This window comes from Mirounga angustirostris, unplaced genomic scaffold (assembly GCF_029215605.1).
Source record: "Mirounga angustirostris isolate CCGP_5_RB_7025 unplaced genomic scaffold, mMirAng1.0.hap1 SCAF_10, whole genome shotgun sequence".
Taxonomy (NCBI): domain Eukaryota; kingdom Metazoa; phylum Chordata; class Mammalia; order Carnivora; family Phocidae; genus Mirounga; species Mirounga angustirostris.
The window spans coordinates 32,944,510-32,962,726 of record NW_026991718.1 but is presented as its reverse complement, the minus strand read 5'-3'; positions in this window follow the sequence as shown (position 1 = coordinate 32,962,726).

Below are 18,217 nucleotides of genomic sequence, written 5' to 3'. Positions count from 1 at the left end.
TGCAAATGCCCAACAACTAATAAATGAAGAAAATATTGTGTAAAAAAAAATAAAAATAAATAAAAAATTTTAAAATTACAGAAGAGGACTTATACAACTCAACACCTAAAAATCAAATAGTGCAATTTAAAAATGGGCAGAAGAAATGAACAGGCATCTCTCCAAAGATACACAGATGGCTCACAGATACATGAAAAGATGCTCAACATCACTCATCATCACAGAAACTTAAATCAAAACCGCAATGAGATATCACCTCACAACTGTCAGAATGGTTAAAAAAAACCACAAGAAACAACAAGTGTTGGCAGGGATGTGAAGAAAAGGGAACCCTCGTGCTCTGTTAGTGGGAATGCAAACTGGTGCAGCCACTGTGGAAAACAGTACAGAGGTTTCTCAAAAAATTAAAAATAGAATTATCACATGATCCAATAATTCCACTACTGGGCATTTACCCAAAGAATACAAAAACACTAACTCAAAAAGACATAGACGCCCCTATGTTTATTGCAGCATTATTTACAACAGCCAAATTATGAAAGCAGCCCAAATGTCCATCAATGAATGAATGGATAAAGCCATAAAAACAAATAAGCCATTTGCAATGGCATGGATGGACCTAGAGGCTATAATACTGAGTGAAATAAGTCAGTCAGAGAAAGACAAATACCATATGATTTCACTCCTATGTGGCATTTAAGAAACGAAATAGATAAACAAAAAAAAGAAAAGCAAAATATAGACCCTTAACTATATAGAACTGATGGTTATCAGAGGGGAGGTGGGATGGTGAGGGAATGGGTGAAATAGGTGAATGGGAGTAAGCACTGAGTAATGTACAGAATTGTGGAATCACTTTATTGTACACCTGAAACTAATATAACACTGTATGTTAATTTTTTAAAAAGATTTTATTATTTATTTGACAGAGAGATAGAGCACAAGCAGGCAGAGAGGCAGGCAGAGGGAGAAGGAGAAGCAGGCTCTCCGCTGAGCAGGGAGCCTGATGCGGGGCTCGATTCCAGGACCCTGGGACCATGACCCAAGCCGGGGGCAGATGCTTAACTGACTGAGCCATGCAGGCGCCCCCACTGTATGTTAATTTTTAAAAATTTCTAAAAATTAAAAAATGTTTAGGTTGAAAAAGAGAATGTGAACTACATCTAAAAAATAAATATTTAATGATGACTTTCCTAAGGCTTAAGTAACCAGAAACTTTTCCATTAGGTTTTTCAAAGTTCTCCTCAACTAATAATCACTGGAAATGTATGACAATGATTAGTTCATGGTGATTGCTTTTCAAGGGTTTCAGTGAATCAACGGAGGAATGTCTGGCTTCCATTCTCTCTCTCCCTCAGGCTTCCATTGGCATCACTCTGAGTCACCTGTTGGGTGTGATCTGTCATTACTATACATTGCTTTTTGTTGGAGCCATTTCGAGAAGTCTTTCTTATAAATTTTCTTAGGGTCAGGCACTCCTTGAGAGTGAAATATATCAGATTTGAGAATTTTTCCAAAAGTCTCAGGAAACTAACACAAATTTCATTCTGTCTTCAAGGTACATGCATTGTTAATGGAGTGTCTGTTCCAACAGTCCAAACTTCTTATTGATATAAATTAGAATCACAAAAATTCAAAGCCTGCCACAACTCCAAAATGATTTTTTATTCTTTAACAAATTAAGCTTTTGATAGATGCATATTCTATAGGAAAGGGAAAAAATCATTCTAATTTTCATCTATCAATATCTTAATATAATGCATTTAAAATATAATATACTATATGTATAGACATAGAAAGGAGGGTATCTGAAAAACAGTTTGATGATTAGTCTTTTTTTGTTTGCATATACATTAGCAAAACAATATAGAGGAATTATATTCCCCTTCACTCTTGAGTCTGATTTTTATCATAGGATAAAAAATTTGAATAATTTCTTGAGAACTTGGGTCTGTGGGGGCACCTGGTGGCTCAGTCAGTTGAGTTTCTGACTCTTGATTTTGACTCAGGTCATGATCTCAGGGTCCTGAGATGGAGCCCCGTGTTGGGCTCTGTGCTGAGGGTGGTGTCTGCTTGAGATTCTCTCCCTCTCCCCCTCCCCCGCTCATTCATGCACAGGTGCGCATGTGTGCTCCCTCTTTCTCAAATAAATAAATAAAATCTTAAAAAAAGAAAAGGAAACTTGGGTCTGTGAAACATATATTGTCCAAAAGGCAGAAGGGAAAAATCACCGGTTCTATCAGACCAAAAAGGGAGTAGAAAGACTGAGAAAGGAACTCACATCATCAGGCATGAGGGTTCCTTTGGCTGACTCTATGGGCAGAGATTAATAAATCTGTGGAGTTATCTCTGTATCCCGCCTGCCCCTCCTCCCCGGGCAACACTGACTCACAGGTAACAGAGAAACAGAATTTAGTCCTGGACTTGTAGAGTTTTACAGAAATCCACAGATTGGTACCAAAAGTTTGATCTTGAATTAGACTCAACATTTCTGAACCTCTTTTATAGTGCTCTGATGTTATAAGATAGATCTTGATTTACAGTGAATGATGTTTGAAGCTAGTCAACAAAGAAGTCCAGGCATCATCAGTATTTCTGTCAGATGACACTGTATCATCTGAGTGGATTATGGTAAAGATTATTTAATTCTAGACTTGTCGAAAGCTAATTCCTCAGGACTCAAGAGTCTCTTCTTCATCTACCTAGTGTCCCCCATCCTGCTCTCCGCTAGTAAGTAATAAATGAGATCCTGTAGATCCCATAGACATGTCATTGGTGAGAACTTTTTATTTAAACACTGCATTGTCGGGGCACCTGGGTGGCTCAGTTGGTTAAGCAACTGCCTTCGGCTCAGGCAGTGGGGAGCCTGCTTCTCCCTCTGACCCTCTCCCCTCTCATGCTGTTTCTCTCTCTCTCAAATAAATAAATAAATAAATAAATAAATAAATAAATAAAATCTTTAATAAATAAATAAACACTGCATTGTCTGGCCAGTAAAGATGATAGAAAAACATCATGTATTTTATTCTTTTAACTCTTTTCTCAACCTCATATACCTTTTACCATCTGTATTATCATCACTCTTCTGCATGATTTTAAATCGAATGCACTCTTTTTTTTTAAGACTTTATTTGTCAGAGAGAGAGAGAGAGAGAGATTGAAAGACAACAAGCAGGGGGAGCGGAGTGGCAGGCAGAGGGAGAAGCAGGCTCCCTGCTGAGCAAGGAGCCCGATGTGGGACTTGATTCCAGGACCCTGGGATCATGACCTGAGCCAAAGGCAGACACTTAACTGACTGAGCTCCCTAGGCGTCCCTCGAATGCACTCTTAAAGAGATACCAGTTGGCATTGAAGAATATAGAGGGGTGCTTAGTAATGCTGCCATTATTAGTTATGCATTTAAATAGCTATGTTTTGGGGCACCTGGCTGGCTCAGTTGGAAGAGCATGCAACTCTTGATCTCAGGGTTGTGAGTTCAAGCCACAGTTTGGGTGTAGAGATTACTTAAAAATAAAATAAAAAATAAATAGCTATGTTTATGAATATTAGAATCAAAGATGTTAATTAAATCATGCTTGACACCAACTTCAGTTGCATTAAGAGTATTTATTTTTACTAGCACAAATGAACAATAAAAGTATGGTTTTCAGAACTGGACTTTTAATTTTAAGATTTTATTTATTTATTTTATTTTATTTTATTTTATTTTATTTTATTATTATTTTTTAAAGATTTTATTTATTTATTTGACAGAGAGATAGACAGAAGAGCACAAGCAGAGGGAGTGGCAGAGAGAGAGGGAGAAGCAGGCTCTGCACTGAGCAGGGAACCTGATGCAGGACTCGATCCCAGGACCCTGAGATCATGACCTGAGCTAAAGGCAGACGCTTAACCATCTGAGCCACCCAGGCGCCCTAGATTTTATTTACTTATTTTTAGAGAGATTGCATGAGCACGGGCAGGGGCAGAGGGGGAGGGAGAGGGAGAAAGAGAGACAATCCTGAACAGAATCTGCACTGAGCATGGAACCCAATGGGGCTCAATCCCATGATCCCAAGATCAAATCTGAGGCAAGACCAAGAGGGTGACACTTAACTGACTAAACCACCCAGGTGCCCCAGAAGTGGACTTTTTAGTTTGATGTATGAAAGGACTCAACATTTAAAATTGATCTTAATCTGATTAAGAAAAAAATGAGTGATAAGTAAGTGATATAATTCTTGCATTATCTATGGCTAAAGTAATTAAATGTCTGTCAAAAATGTATATGTGTTGCATATTGTATCTTAAAGTATGGAACAGTTCTGTATCTTCACTGTGATGGTGGTTATATGAATCTATGCATTATAGAATTGCATGGAAATACACACACATGCATTAAAACTGGTAGAATCTGAATAAGCTGTGTGGATCATGTCAAAGTAATTTTCCAGGTGTTGATATTGTCCTATAGTTAGGCAAGTTGCTACCACTGGAAAAAAAAAAAAATCAGGTGAAAAAAACACAGGACCTGCCTGTATGTGTGTGTGTGCGTGTGTGCGCATTTTTTTTTGCAACTTCTAATGAATCTAAAATTATTTCAAAGTAAAAAGGAAGCAGTCCTCCCCCCCTCCAAAAAAAAACCAAACAGGAATAAAAAAATGTTAAGAAAGTGAAAAAGTAAGCCACAGACTGGGAAAAAATATATAATACATATATCTGACAAAGGATTTGTTTCTAGAATACATAAAGAATTCAACAATAAAAAGGCAGTCCTCTTTTTTAAAAAGAATGGTGCTTAGAGTCTTGAAAAGGACCTTCACAAAAGGTATCTGAGACAACAATGACCATATGAAAAGGTGATCAAAATTATTAGTCACCAGGGTAATTAAAAATAAAACTGCAAAAGATAATACTCCATATTCAACAATATGGTCAAAATTAAAAAACTGATAATGTCAAGTGTTGACAAGAATATGGAGCCACTTGAACTCAATATATTACTCATGGGAATATAAACAATAAACTACCTTGGGAAATTGTTTGGCAATTGCTAATAAACTTAAACATGCAAATGCCATATACCACATCAACCCTAAATTTAAATATCTTAATAAAATTAAATGAACACTTATGTCTTTAAAAAGACTTGTGAAAGAATACCCAAAGCTGCTTTACCCATAATAATCAAAAATGGTAAATAACCAAAATGTTCATAAGTAAGAGAATGGATAAACAAATTATGGTATAGTACAAAAACATAATACTATGCAGTAGTAAAAATGAACAAACTACTTATATATGCAACAACGTGATTGAGTCTCAAAAATACTGTTGAGGGCGCCTGGGTGGCTCAGTTGGTTAAGCGACTGCCTTCGGCTCAGGTCATGATCCCGGGGTCCCGGGATCAAGTCCCGCATTGGGCTCCCTGCTCTGCGGGGAGCCTGCTTCTCCCTCTCCCGCTCCCCCTGCTTGTGTTCCCTCTCTCGCTGTGTCTCTCTCTGTCAAATAAATAAATAAAATCTTAAAAAAAAAAAATACTGTTGAATGAAGAAGCCATAAGCAACAGAGTACATATTGTATGATTTTATTTATATAAGGTTTGAGAATAGAAAAACTATTATATGATGAGAGAAATTTTAAAAAAAAGTATTATATCTGGTTGGGGTGGGGGTTCAGGATTAACTAGGAAGAGTCATAAAGGAACTTTCCGGGGTTATTCAAATGTTTTTTTCTTTTTTAAACTTCAGCATTAAGCAATATAATTACAAGAAAAAATTTGAACAACCTATTAATAGCAACATTAAAGGGATAATTATGAAAGACTGAAATTGTTCTGGTAGTTACTTGAAAAGTCCTTTTGCTCAGGAAATTACAAATCATTGTGAAGCCAAGAGAAGAAAGAAAATGAAAAAAAAGAAAAACCTATATAAATGGAATTATAAACCATATTCATGTTCATGAGTTGGAAAATTCACTAGGGTAATAATATCAATTCCCTCAAACTGACCTATATATGTAATTAAAGCCCAATCAGGATACTAGAAGTTTTTCTTTTGTGGAAGTTAGCAATTTAATTCTAAGGCTATGCAAATATAAACTTTCAGATAGGCAAATGGAAGAGAATAGAGACCAGAAATAGGTCTACACATAAATGATCACCTGATTAATGGCAATAGCGTTATTATACAATACAGTGAAGGAGAAAGGGTTTTTTTTGTTTTTTGTTTTTTGTTTTTTTTTAAGTAAAAAATGCTGACTTCATTGAATATTCATACTGGGGAAAAAATCTTGATCCTTACTACATACCATTCAAGAACTTCTCCAATGGGTTTAAGAGTTGGGAAGATTAAGACAACTTTCCTTGCCTTTCTTCATACCTTCCCAATCATTTTTCCATCCAGATTTCATTTTGCTCCTGAATCAGGGGTCTACATCTCAGCTACAATTCTATTCCTGTCTATAACACTTGACATTTTCTTTCAGTTTCTCTGTCTTTTTGCTGGTTATTGGCTCCATCTAAAGGACTTTAGCTTGGATTTCTGTTACTAGTGTTCTTTACTCTGTATTTGACTTAAAACTCATAATACTGGCCTTTCACGAGCAGCCTTTATTAACAATACATACATTTAAAAAAACAGAATGACTAAAAACTATTTCCTGTGGTTATACCTACCCTATGAAGGCAGACTGAAATTTAAGACCTGAACTAAACAGCTATATATAGTATGTAATAAATATAACATTATGATCAAGATAATATCCAGTAAATTAGTATAAGAGCCATAGAAAAAATAGTAAAGAAAGGTATGCAGGCATTTAACAATGTGGAGAAAGTAGTTAATTTGTTGTCACATGATTTTAAGATATAAAGAAATGATGATACATTATAGAATAAAATAAAACACTGGAATTTTTTTTTGTTTTTTAATGTCATAAACACTACAATTTTAGAAAGCCTAAAGCTGCTTGGAAGGCTTTCTGGTAAAGGTAGGACTTAAACTAATCTTCCAAGATTGAGTGGGATTTGAAGATGTGACATTCAGGATAACAAAACTAAGAGAACACCATGAGTAATGCCTTTTGGGATTTGAGTTTATTTATATAATTTATTTACATAATTTGATGTCTACCTTGATGAACTTCTTAAAAAATTTTTTTGAATTTAAATTCAGTTAGCCAACATATGGTACATCATTAGTTTTTGGTGTAGTGTACAATGATTCATTAGTGGCATATAACACCCAGTGCTCATCACATCACGTGCCCTCCTTAATGTTTATTGCCTGGCTACCCCATCCACCCCCCTACATCCCTTTCCACAACCCTCAGTTTGTTTCCAGGAGTCAAGAGTCTCTCAAGTTTGGCTCCCTCTTTGATTTCTTCCCATTCAATTTTTCCTCCCTTCCCCTATGGTCCTCTGCGCTATTCCTTATATTCCACATATGAGTGAAACCATATGATAATTGTCTTTCTCTGCTTGACTTATTTCACTTAGCATAATCCTCTCCAGTTCCATCCATGTTGATGTAAATGGTAGACATTCATCCTTTCTGATGGCTGAATAATATTCCATTGTATATAGGAACCACATCTTTATCCATTCATCTGTTGAAGGACACCTCGGCTGCTTCCACAGTTTGGCTATTGTGGACATTGTGGCTATGAACATTGGGGTGCATGTGCCCCTTCTTTTCACTACCTCTGTATGTTTAGGGTAAATACCCAGCAGTGCAATTGCTGGGTTGTAGGGTAGCTCTATTTCTAACTTCCTGAGGAACCTCCATACTGTTTTCCAGAGTGGCTGCACCAGTTTGCATTCCCACCGACAGTGTAAGAGGGTTCCCCTTTCTCCACATCCTCGCCTACATTTGTTGTTCCCTGTCTTGTTAATTTTAGCCATATAACTGGTATAAGGTGGTATCTCATTGTGGTTTTGATTTGTATTTCCCTCATGGCTAGTGATGGGGAGCATTTTTTCATGTGTCTGTTAGCCATTTGTATGTCTTCTTTGGAGAAGTGTCTGTTAATGTCTTCTGCCCATTTCTTGACGGGATTATTTGTTTTTGGAGTGTTGAGTTTGAGAAGTTCTTTATAGATCTTGGATACCAGCCCTTCATCTGTAATGTCATTTTCAAATATCTTCTCCCATTTCATAGGTCGCCTTTCAGTTTTGTTGACTATTTCCCTTGCTGTGCAGAAGCTTTTTATTTTGATGAAGTCCCAATAGTTCATTTTTGCTTTTGTTTCCCTTGCCTTTAGAGACATGTCTTGTAAGAAGTTGCTGTGGCCAAGGTTGAAGAGGTTACTGCCTGTGTTCTCCTCTAGGATTTTGATGGATTCCTATCTCACATTTAGTTCTTTCATCCGTTTTGAGTTTATCTTTGTGTATGGTGTAAGAGAGTGATCTAGTCTCATTCTTCTGCATGTGACTGTCCAGTTTTCCCAGCACCATTTATTGAAGAGACTGTCCAATTTTCCCAATTACATTTATTGTCTTTTTTTCCATTGGATATTCTTTCCTGCTTTGTCAAAGATTAGTTGACCATAGAGTTGAGGGTCCATTCCTGGGCTCTCTATTCTGTTCCATTGATCTATGTGTCTGTTTTTGTAAATTTTGGATACTAACCTTTTAAAGGATATGTCATTTACAAATTTCTTCCCCTATTTGGTAGGTTGTCTTTTAGTTTTGTTGATGTTATTTCATCTTTGCTTTTGTTGATGTTATTTTATCTTTGCATTGTTTCCCTTGCCTCAGGAGACATACCTAGAAAAATATTGCCATGGCCAATGTCAGAGATCTCTTCTAGGATTTGTATGATTTCAGGTCTCACATTGAGGTCTTTGATCCATTTTGAGTTTATTTTTGTGTATGGTCTAAGAAGGTGGTCCAGTTTCATTCTTTTGCATGTGGTTGTCCAGTTTTCCCACCATTTGTTGAAGAGACTGTCTTTCCCGTTGCATATTCTTCCCTCCTTTGTGGAAGATTAAATGACCCACAATTGATAATTGTGGGTTTCTTTCTGGGTCTCCCGTCCTATTCCATTGATCTGTGTCTATTTTCATGCCAGTACCATACTGTTCTGATTACTAGAGCTTTATAATATATCTTGAAATCTGGAATTGTGATTACTTCCAGTTTTGTTCTTCTTTTTCAAGATTGCTTTTGCTATTCAGGGTCTTTTGTAGTTCCATATAAATTTTAGTATTATTTGTTCTAGTTCTTTGAAAAATGCTGTTTGTATTTTAATAGGGATTGCATTAAATCTGTAGATTGCTTTGGATAGCTTGGACATTATAACAATATTTATTCTCCCAGTCCATCAACCTGAGCTCTTATACTAAATTCCAATTTAGAAAAGTAACAGAAGCATCAATTTTTGCAATGGGAAGGGAGATCCTAAAACCCAGCTTCACAGCTAGTAGCATCAACTCCTTGGGTTCTTCTCAGAGTTTGAGGGTAAGCACATAAAAAATAAATACAAAAATAACAACTTTTCTGGAGTATATTACCTATTATAGGTCCAGTTACGTCCATGTATTCATCATTACTCAGTGTGTTTCTTTTATACTGAGCTACATCTCCTATGACTTTTCTTTGTGAAATTCTGTTGATAATTAACCATGCCTGATGGGTAATCACAAATGTTGGGAGCTCAGGAGGCAACCTCTGAGGTAGTGCATTTTGAATACTTTTTGCAACAGAATATCAGTCTTCACCCACCCTTTGCCACGTTCATTACCATTGGTGTGCAGTCCTGGAAATATGCATTTCCAAGAGTTCTTCCAAGGACTCTTTTTGTTTCTTTTCTATCTCAAAGTCACATTGATCATTCACTTTTGAACAGTATCAGATTCTTTCCTGGAATATAGTTTTCTGTTTTTTTTTCCTGTTATTTTTCTTACCTTGTAAATACTTGAGGGCATATTTGATTTCTGGTAAGACCTACAAACATCTTGCACATGGCAGGTGCTCAGTGAATGTTTGTAGTGGTAAGGATGCGGGATTTGGAGCCAGAAACATTGGGTTGACTGTAGCAGCTACTTAAGTTGGTAAACCCATCCACTTTAGTTTTTCAGTCCCTACATAGCTAAATGAGGATGATAGTTTTAAACTGGAGGGAAGGGGGTTGTGAGAATTAGAAGAAATTTTTACATAGCATCTGGTATATTATCTGGCACATAGTAAACCTCTGAAATGCTTGTTGCTTTACTTTTTAAGTGAATATTGTTAAAGTCATTGCTGAATTATTTCATTATACCCAATTCAATTTAATAAATGTTGTTAGTCTACTAGAAGTATGTTTATATTTAGTTAGACTTGAGAGGTTTGAGAAAAAAAATTTCTTTATGATTGGCTAACTTTATTTGTGCAAGAGAAAAATATTAGCATGTGCTGGAGTACTAGAAAAACTCAATTTCATGAACCCTGAGGACTATTTCTAGGGCTGAACCAACACACAGCCATCAATAGTGTCACTAATACTCAAGATTATTTGCTCCCTAATACTAAATAAGATATAGGTAAAATACAATACCTAATAAGTTCTCAAAAATAAGTCACTCTCTATATTGTCATTGGAATCATCCTGGAATATTAGATATACAATGTTAATTCTAACTTTTATTTTCTAGCTTATCAGTTTACCTGAAATGGTAACCAAAGTTTATGCTTGATGATATAATGCATTAAAGTGTATTGACCCTGATTGCCCAAACATTCTTTTTAAAATAACTTTAAGGCAAGTTTTTAATTGTGCACTGACAAAAGACATTAATGAGTATGACTTAAATATAGAATCAAGTAGTGCTAATATGTCATTTGCTAAACTGGCAGATGATATGGGATCAGTCTGTCAACCTGATAGGTGTACTTAGAGGTATGCAACATAATTAAACCTTCCAAGCTATCTAGATCTACCATATACGATTGAAATTTTATGTCATCTTGAGCTTTGATTGGTACAGCTTTTATATCATTATCTGTACTGTTTATTATAACACATACTAATAAAAACTGTGCTTCTGAGCAGAGAGCTCTACCACTGTTCTGTCAACCTCCTTCCATTATCCTGAGCCTGAGCCATCAATCCACTCCCATTAACTGTTTTGAGGTAAGTGATTCAGAGAAGATTCAAATTCAGCTGTTGACCTTGTTAGTGCATCCTAGCTTCATGGGCTAACTTGTGTATTAAAAAAAACTTAAACAAACTTTCCATCTTGACAGTTGTTGTATAAATTAAATGACTTGTGTCATACACCAAAGGTTTTCAGAGTATGCTAACTATTTAAATTTAAATTTAGTTCTATAAATTTTGCTCAAGCAAAGAAACAGAGTACTCAAGTGTTTCTTTTGGTTCTCATGAGGCTTATCAAACCAAGTGCAGTTTGTTCTTGGATTGGGAAAGGGGCTTGATTTTATAAGAATTGCCATTTCCTCCTACTCACTGCTCCATTCACAGAACAGCTGTTAGCAACAGGATATGTGGGAATTTTTGTTATCAGAACATAATAAACAATATCATTCTCTAGCAAAGCCCAGGAAGTAGGGTAAAAAGGCTCCGTCCCATTAGGTTGCAAAGTGTAACAGAATATTCTGTAAATGTGACATACTCTGAGCTGTTCACTGAGCAACTGTTCAGCAGGTGGAAATTCCTAACAATGAATATAGAAACAATAACCACAAAAATCACAAAATTGGGCTTTCATATATGCTGGTTTTGAAAAGAAAATGGATGGGAAAACTCAGAGAAATCAAATTTCAGATAGGACAGCAATTTAACTAGACTTTGAAGTAATTGATTTTCTAAATTTGAGATTTTTTTTGTGATTCTAGAAGTAAGGGGGAAATTAAGTAAATCTTATGCTCTAAACTGACTGCAGCAGTGGCAGAATAACTAAGATTGAAAGAGGTAAATTTGAGTAGGAATGGTTGTGTCAATGATGCAGGACACTAGGGGTGATGGGCAAGATTAACCTAGCAAAGATAGATAAATGGGATAAGAGATGAAAATTACAGATGAGTTTAGAACAGCATGAGGTCATAATTAATATTTACCTGGAAACAATATGATTATAAAATCTGTTATCAAATAAATATGATTCTCACTGAAGATGAGAATAGAGAGTCAAAAATGTGATAAGAAGGGAATGGCACCAAATGTAAGGTAAATATTTTGCTAAGCAAAATTGTAGAGGGATACACTATTATGAAATACAATAAATCTCAACTCTTGGAAACAACTTTGCCTAGCTGAAAGAGAAATAGAGGTTAGGATATGGACTTTAATACTACTTTGGTTATTAAGAATATGGATATAGGTAAGCCAATTTAATGCCTTTGAACTCAATATAACAATATCTGCTCTTTTCAATTAATTGAAAAATATTAATTGAATACTTATTTTATGCTCAGAGCTATAGGCTACATGCTGGGGTTAGGCAGTATCCTTGGGGGACTCATGGGAACAAAGGAGCTCAAGGAATTAAAGATACTGAGCTAGTCAACTGGTTAGGGAACACAAAACAAACACACCAAGAACAACTGAGAACTAAGTAAGATGATACTTGTGCCTAGTGTTATAGAACTCATCTTTTTGTATCTAAGGTGTGATTTTAGGACAAAATAAAATAATACTCTTTTTAAATCAAAGATGTTAAATATATATCTGGAATGAACTTGGATTCAAAAAGAGCTGGGCTAATTTCCTTACTTCTAAGAGCTGTGTGAGCCAGCGTAGGTCATTTTTCTCTCTAAGCTCTTATTTCTTAACTATAAAGCAGGAATAGTATTTTTGTTTTATGGTTTACTAAGTTAATGCACTTAAAATATTTAACACTATGCCTGACACCTAATAAACATTAAATAAATTACACTGTTATTTTATTTACTAGTTGGATTATAATATTAAAAATGGAATAAAACAGATAATATACACATCTTATATTTATAAAATATTGCAGCTTTTTATTCTTTTATCTTACTTGAGCCAATGGATATGTACTGTAAAAAAGTCACACTAAGCAAGACAGAGTAAAGTAAGTTTGCCTGCCATATATCTGTATAAAAAAATCCGTGGTTTTCTTTTTTTTTAAAAAAGATTTTATTTATTTATTTTAGGAAGAGAGAGAAAGCACAAGCTCAGGGAGGAGCAGAGGGAGAGGTTGAGAGAGTCTTAAGCAGACTCAGTGCTGAGCGCAGAACCCAGTGTGGGGCTCAATCTCATGACCCTGAGATCATGACTTAAGCTGAAATCAAGAGTCTGTGCTTAACTGACTTGGCCACCCAGGTGCCCCCAAAATCCATGATTTTCAATTAACAACTATGTATGCTATGGGTGGGATATGTTATATGAGAATTTACTGTCCAAAGCTACAATTAAATCAATTAATTTTTTGGTTTCCTCTTATTTTAATGAAATGATTGTCCACAAGGGAAAATCCAATCTTTATAAACATTTCACTTTTATGTGTTTTCAACTATCCTACACTTATTTCTAAGTAGCTATAAAATCACCACAGGAATATTACAAGGTTGCATGGACTATTTAATGCCATTTTGACACTCTAATTATCTATTTACTTAATCCCTACTTTCCTGGTTTTCTATCTATTCAATCTATCTCCTCTTTTTCTTTCATTCTGTTTTTAGGACAATTAACTTTTCATTTCTTCAAGTGGCATGGTCAGTTAGAGGAAGGGGATTCAATTCTAAAACTTAATAAAAATTACTCTGGGGAGGATCAATCCTTATGCATCTATTACTTTCATTGAATAAGCAAGAAATCCTCCCAGACATCCTTCCCTCCTCACTCAAAATGCCAGGAGACTCAGGAAAGGCATATAGGAACACTTGCCAACACTGAAAATTGGGCACTCCATATTTGTTTGGGTCAATACAGTTGATCACAGTTTTGGTTTGTTGTAAGGATGTAATACCTCTATATCCACAGAAAGTCTTGGTCTGATTTCATAACTCTCCTCTTCCATTTTCATCACTTCATTTATATTTCTTTAGAAATCCCCACTCAATTGAAAAGGATGTGTCTCTCTCTTCTTTATTGAGGTTTAGTTGACAGATGAAATTGTAAGATGTTTGAAGTGTATGTGATGATTTGATGGATACATACATTGGGAAAGGATTCCCTCCAAGTTTAACACATCCATCACCTCACAATTTACCTCTGTGTGTGTGTGTGTGTGTGTGTGTGAGAGAGAGAGAGAGAGAGAACTCTTAAGTTATACTGTCTTAGCAAATTTTAATTATAAGTACAGTGTTATCAAGTATAGTTACCATAGTATACACATATGTATACATAGTATACATAGTATACATTAGATCCTCAGACCTATTCATCTTACAACTGAGAGTTTGTACCCTTACCAGCCTCTCTATTTCTCCCACCTCATGACAACCACCCATTCTACTTTCTGTTTCTATGAGTTCAACTTTCTTTTGTTTGTTTGTTTAAGATTCTACATATAAGTGATAACCTGAAGTACTTGTCTTTTTTTGTCTGGCTTATTTCACTTAGCATAATGACCTCCACATTCATCCACATTGTCATACATGACAGTTTCCTTCTTTTTTAAGACTGAATAGTATAGCACAGGGTGTGTGTGTGTGTGTATGTGTGTGTGTGTGCATGTGAGACATTTCCATAAGTGTCCAGTGGACACTTAGGTTAGTTCCATCTTTGTTCTTCTAGATAGTGCTGCAATAAGCATGGGAGTTATGTCTTCAAGATGATGGTTTTGTTTTCCGTAGGATGTATATACCCAGGCTAGTGAGGTAACACCTCATACCTGTTAGGATGTCCATTATGAAAAATACAAAAGGTACTAAATGCTGGCTAGGATGTGGAGAAAAGAGAACCCTTGTTAGTGGGGATGTGAACTGGTATAGCCACTGTGGAAAAGAGAATGGAGATTCCTCAAGAAACTAAAAATAAAAATACCATATGATCCAACCATCTCACTTCTGGGTATCCAGATAATGTCTTTTGTAGAATGAAAAGATGCTAGCACATTGTCACTTACCTATCCAAACTTGACTCCTTTTGTGGGGAGTCATTTAATGAATTTTATTCTCCACATTGTTATTCTTTACATACCAGCTATCAATATAGCATAAAGATTAAGAGCACAGATTTAGAAACATACAGAACTGATTTGGATTCCCAGTTATACTATTTACTAACTAAAAATAGTGTTTTAAAAATACCTAAATCACAGTTATTGTAAATATTGGATTTTATAATTTGTATATAAACTCTTAGCACAATGCTTGTTAACCCATGATACAATGTAAATTATATATATATATATATTCTATGATATTCTACTAAATATAACAATGAAAATGCTATACCAATTCATTGTTTCAAATATTCAAATACTACAATAGTCAGCAAATATTTTCTTCAAAGGTCAGTTATTAAATCTTTTTTTTTTGCATGGCTGACCTCACAGTCTCTGTCACCAGCTACTCAAATCTGCCATTGTAGTACAAAAGCCCGCATAGAGAGTACGTCTCTGAATGGATGTGGCTGTTCATAAAGTTCCAATAAAACTTTCTTTATAAAAACAGGCAGCCTATAAGTTGGCTAATTGAATTTAAATTTTAAAAAATGCTTCAAATAAATAAATAAGTAAAATCCCATTGGTTATTAAAAAACAAAAACAGACAGCTGGTGACATGTTTGCTGACTCCTAAGATAGACTATCATAAGTTTGTTTGGTACTTTTGAAAGTAATGTAAATGTTACAAATTTGACCTCAAGTATCTGAGATATGTTACATCTTTTATTATACTTTTTCATCATTTAATTACAGTTAAATATTATTTCTGTGCATACATATCTTCATTTGTTTACATATTTATTTATTCATCAGATACCCATAAAGTAACAATCAAGTCCTAAACATTGGATGGAACTTGTTCCAAGACAACAAAGATAAATAAGGCATAATCCCTTTCCAAAATGGCAACAAACAAACAAAATGTTATTCTCATGATATGTTTGTATTCATATGCAAGGAGAGTAGGATTAGCATTATAGAGATATAAAAAAATGAATAGGCTCTCAACGTCCCCAGCTGCGGTAGATTGCAAAATTGTCAGAATATTTGACAACTCCTCCACATTCAAGAGGTGGAATCCATTTGGCCATGTGATTTGCTCTGATAATAGCACATTGACAAAAGTGATGCAAGCAGAGGCTCACATATTCTTCAGAATTGGACTTATCCTTTCTTGCTGCTCTTTTGGATCCAGGGACCATAATGTGAAGAAGTTCAGGACAACCTATTGGAGGATAAGAGATCATGTGGAGCAGAAATGAGCCATCACAGCTGAGACTCCCCAGATTAACCAGTCTGCCAACAACAGATGTGTGAGTGAGGCTATCCTAAGTCATCCAGCCCTAGCTGAGACTCCTATTAACCATAAATATCAGACAAGCTGGCACAAATCAGATAAACCACCCAGATAACCCATAGAATCATAGGAAATAACTTTTTTTTATCTTAAGTCATTAAGTTTTGTCATGGTTTTTATGCATCCAAAGATAACTGAAATAATAGTCATTGTTCTATCCCTAGGAACACACATACAATACATTGAAATATCCACATGTATGTTTCTGTATGTGTGTGTTTGGTATGTATATTTATATAAAAAAATACTCACAGCCTTCTACTATTTTATAAATTTTTAATGTCTACTCTAGCTCTGTTAACTAAATTGAGATATTTTATAAAGGGTGCCAATTAATGTAACATTGTATTGACATTTTACAATTGGCATTCTTCAGCTACTGAGAGAGGGTCTGTTTTCAAGGGGAAAAAAAGGAATAAAGAAACAGGCACCGCAATGAACTTTTGCCCAAAATTAAAATGTGTAACATTTAAAAATATGCCATGTGCCATATGCCACATTGGCTTCTATTACTACAGTAATTCATAACATTTCTAGATGCCAGCAAAACTTAGTAGTCTGTACAATATGGTCTTCACTTCACTGGCATTTGCCATTGCTTTGTTATATTACTAACTGTTAGTAAAGGGATGAAATTTCTGACCGTTTGGAGGGCCATTAATTCCTATAGCTTATTTAGTGACAATTCCTGTGGTAAGAACTAATGAAACTCCAGGGCTTGTAACAGATAATACCCCCCAACTCTCCAGAGAGATGAACAAATTCTTCCTTTTTCTCCAAGTAAAAAAAAAGATAAAACAAGCACAGAGCATACTTGGATCAAGATGCTCACCTGCATGAAAACCCCACAGCGTCTAAGAGCTTTGTGGACTCTCCCATTGGGGCATGCTCTTAGAATTTTAGCAAAGATATAGAAATTCTCAGAAAAGAAATAGAATACACAAAGAAGAACCAAATGGAAATTTTAGAAATAAAAACACAATAACAATGAAGCAATCCTCAATGGGTATGCTCAACATCAGAATGGAGGGAACAAAGGAAACAATCAGTGAAGTTGAATTTAGGACAATAGATATTAATCTGAACAATGGACAGAAAAGTGACTGAGGGAAAAACAAAATAAAACCTCAAGGATGTGTGGGACCATAACAAAAGATCTAACATTTGCATCATCAGAATTCCAGAAGGAGAGAAGAAAGAGGGTTGGGATGAAGAGGTATTAAAAAAATAATAACTGAAAATTTCTCAAACTTGGCAAAAGACTTAAACCACAGATTCAAGAAACTGAGCAAATCCCAAACAGTATTTTAAAAAATGCCAAAATACATCATAGTCAAACTTACGAAAACTAGGCATAAAGCCTTGAGTGAGAAATGACATTTTACCTATAGAGTAAACACGATTCAAGTGACAGCAGAGTTTTCATAATAAACCATGGAGGCCAGAATGAAGTAGCACCACATTTTTCACATAGTGAAAGAAAAGAACTGTCGAATCAAAATTCTTCATCCATAGAGAACAGCCTTCAGGAATGAAGAGGAGATCAAGATATTCTCAAATGAAGAAAAACTAAAAGAATATGTCACCATCATATCTATTTTAGAAGAATGGCTAAAGGAAGTTATCTACACCTAAAGCACATAGGTTAAAAAGAGTCTCGAAATATCAGAAAGTGAGAAAGAACAATAAAAAGAGCAAACATATAGAAAAATACAATAGAAAAATACAATTTCCTTGTTTTCTTGAGTTTTCTAAACTATGGAAGACAGCTGAATTTATATTTATAACAATTTCCTTGTT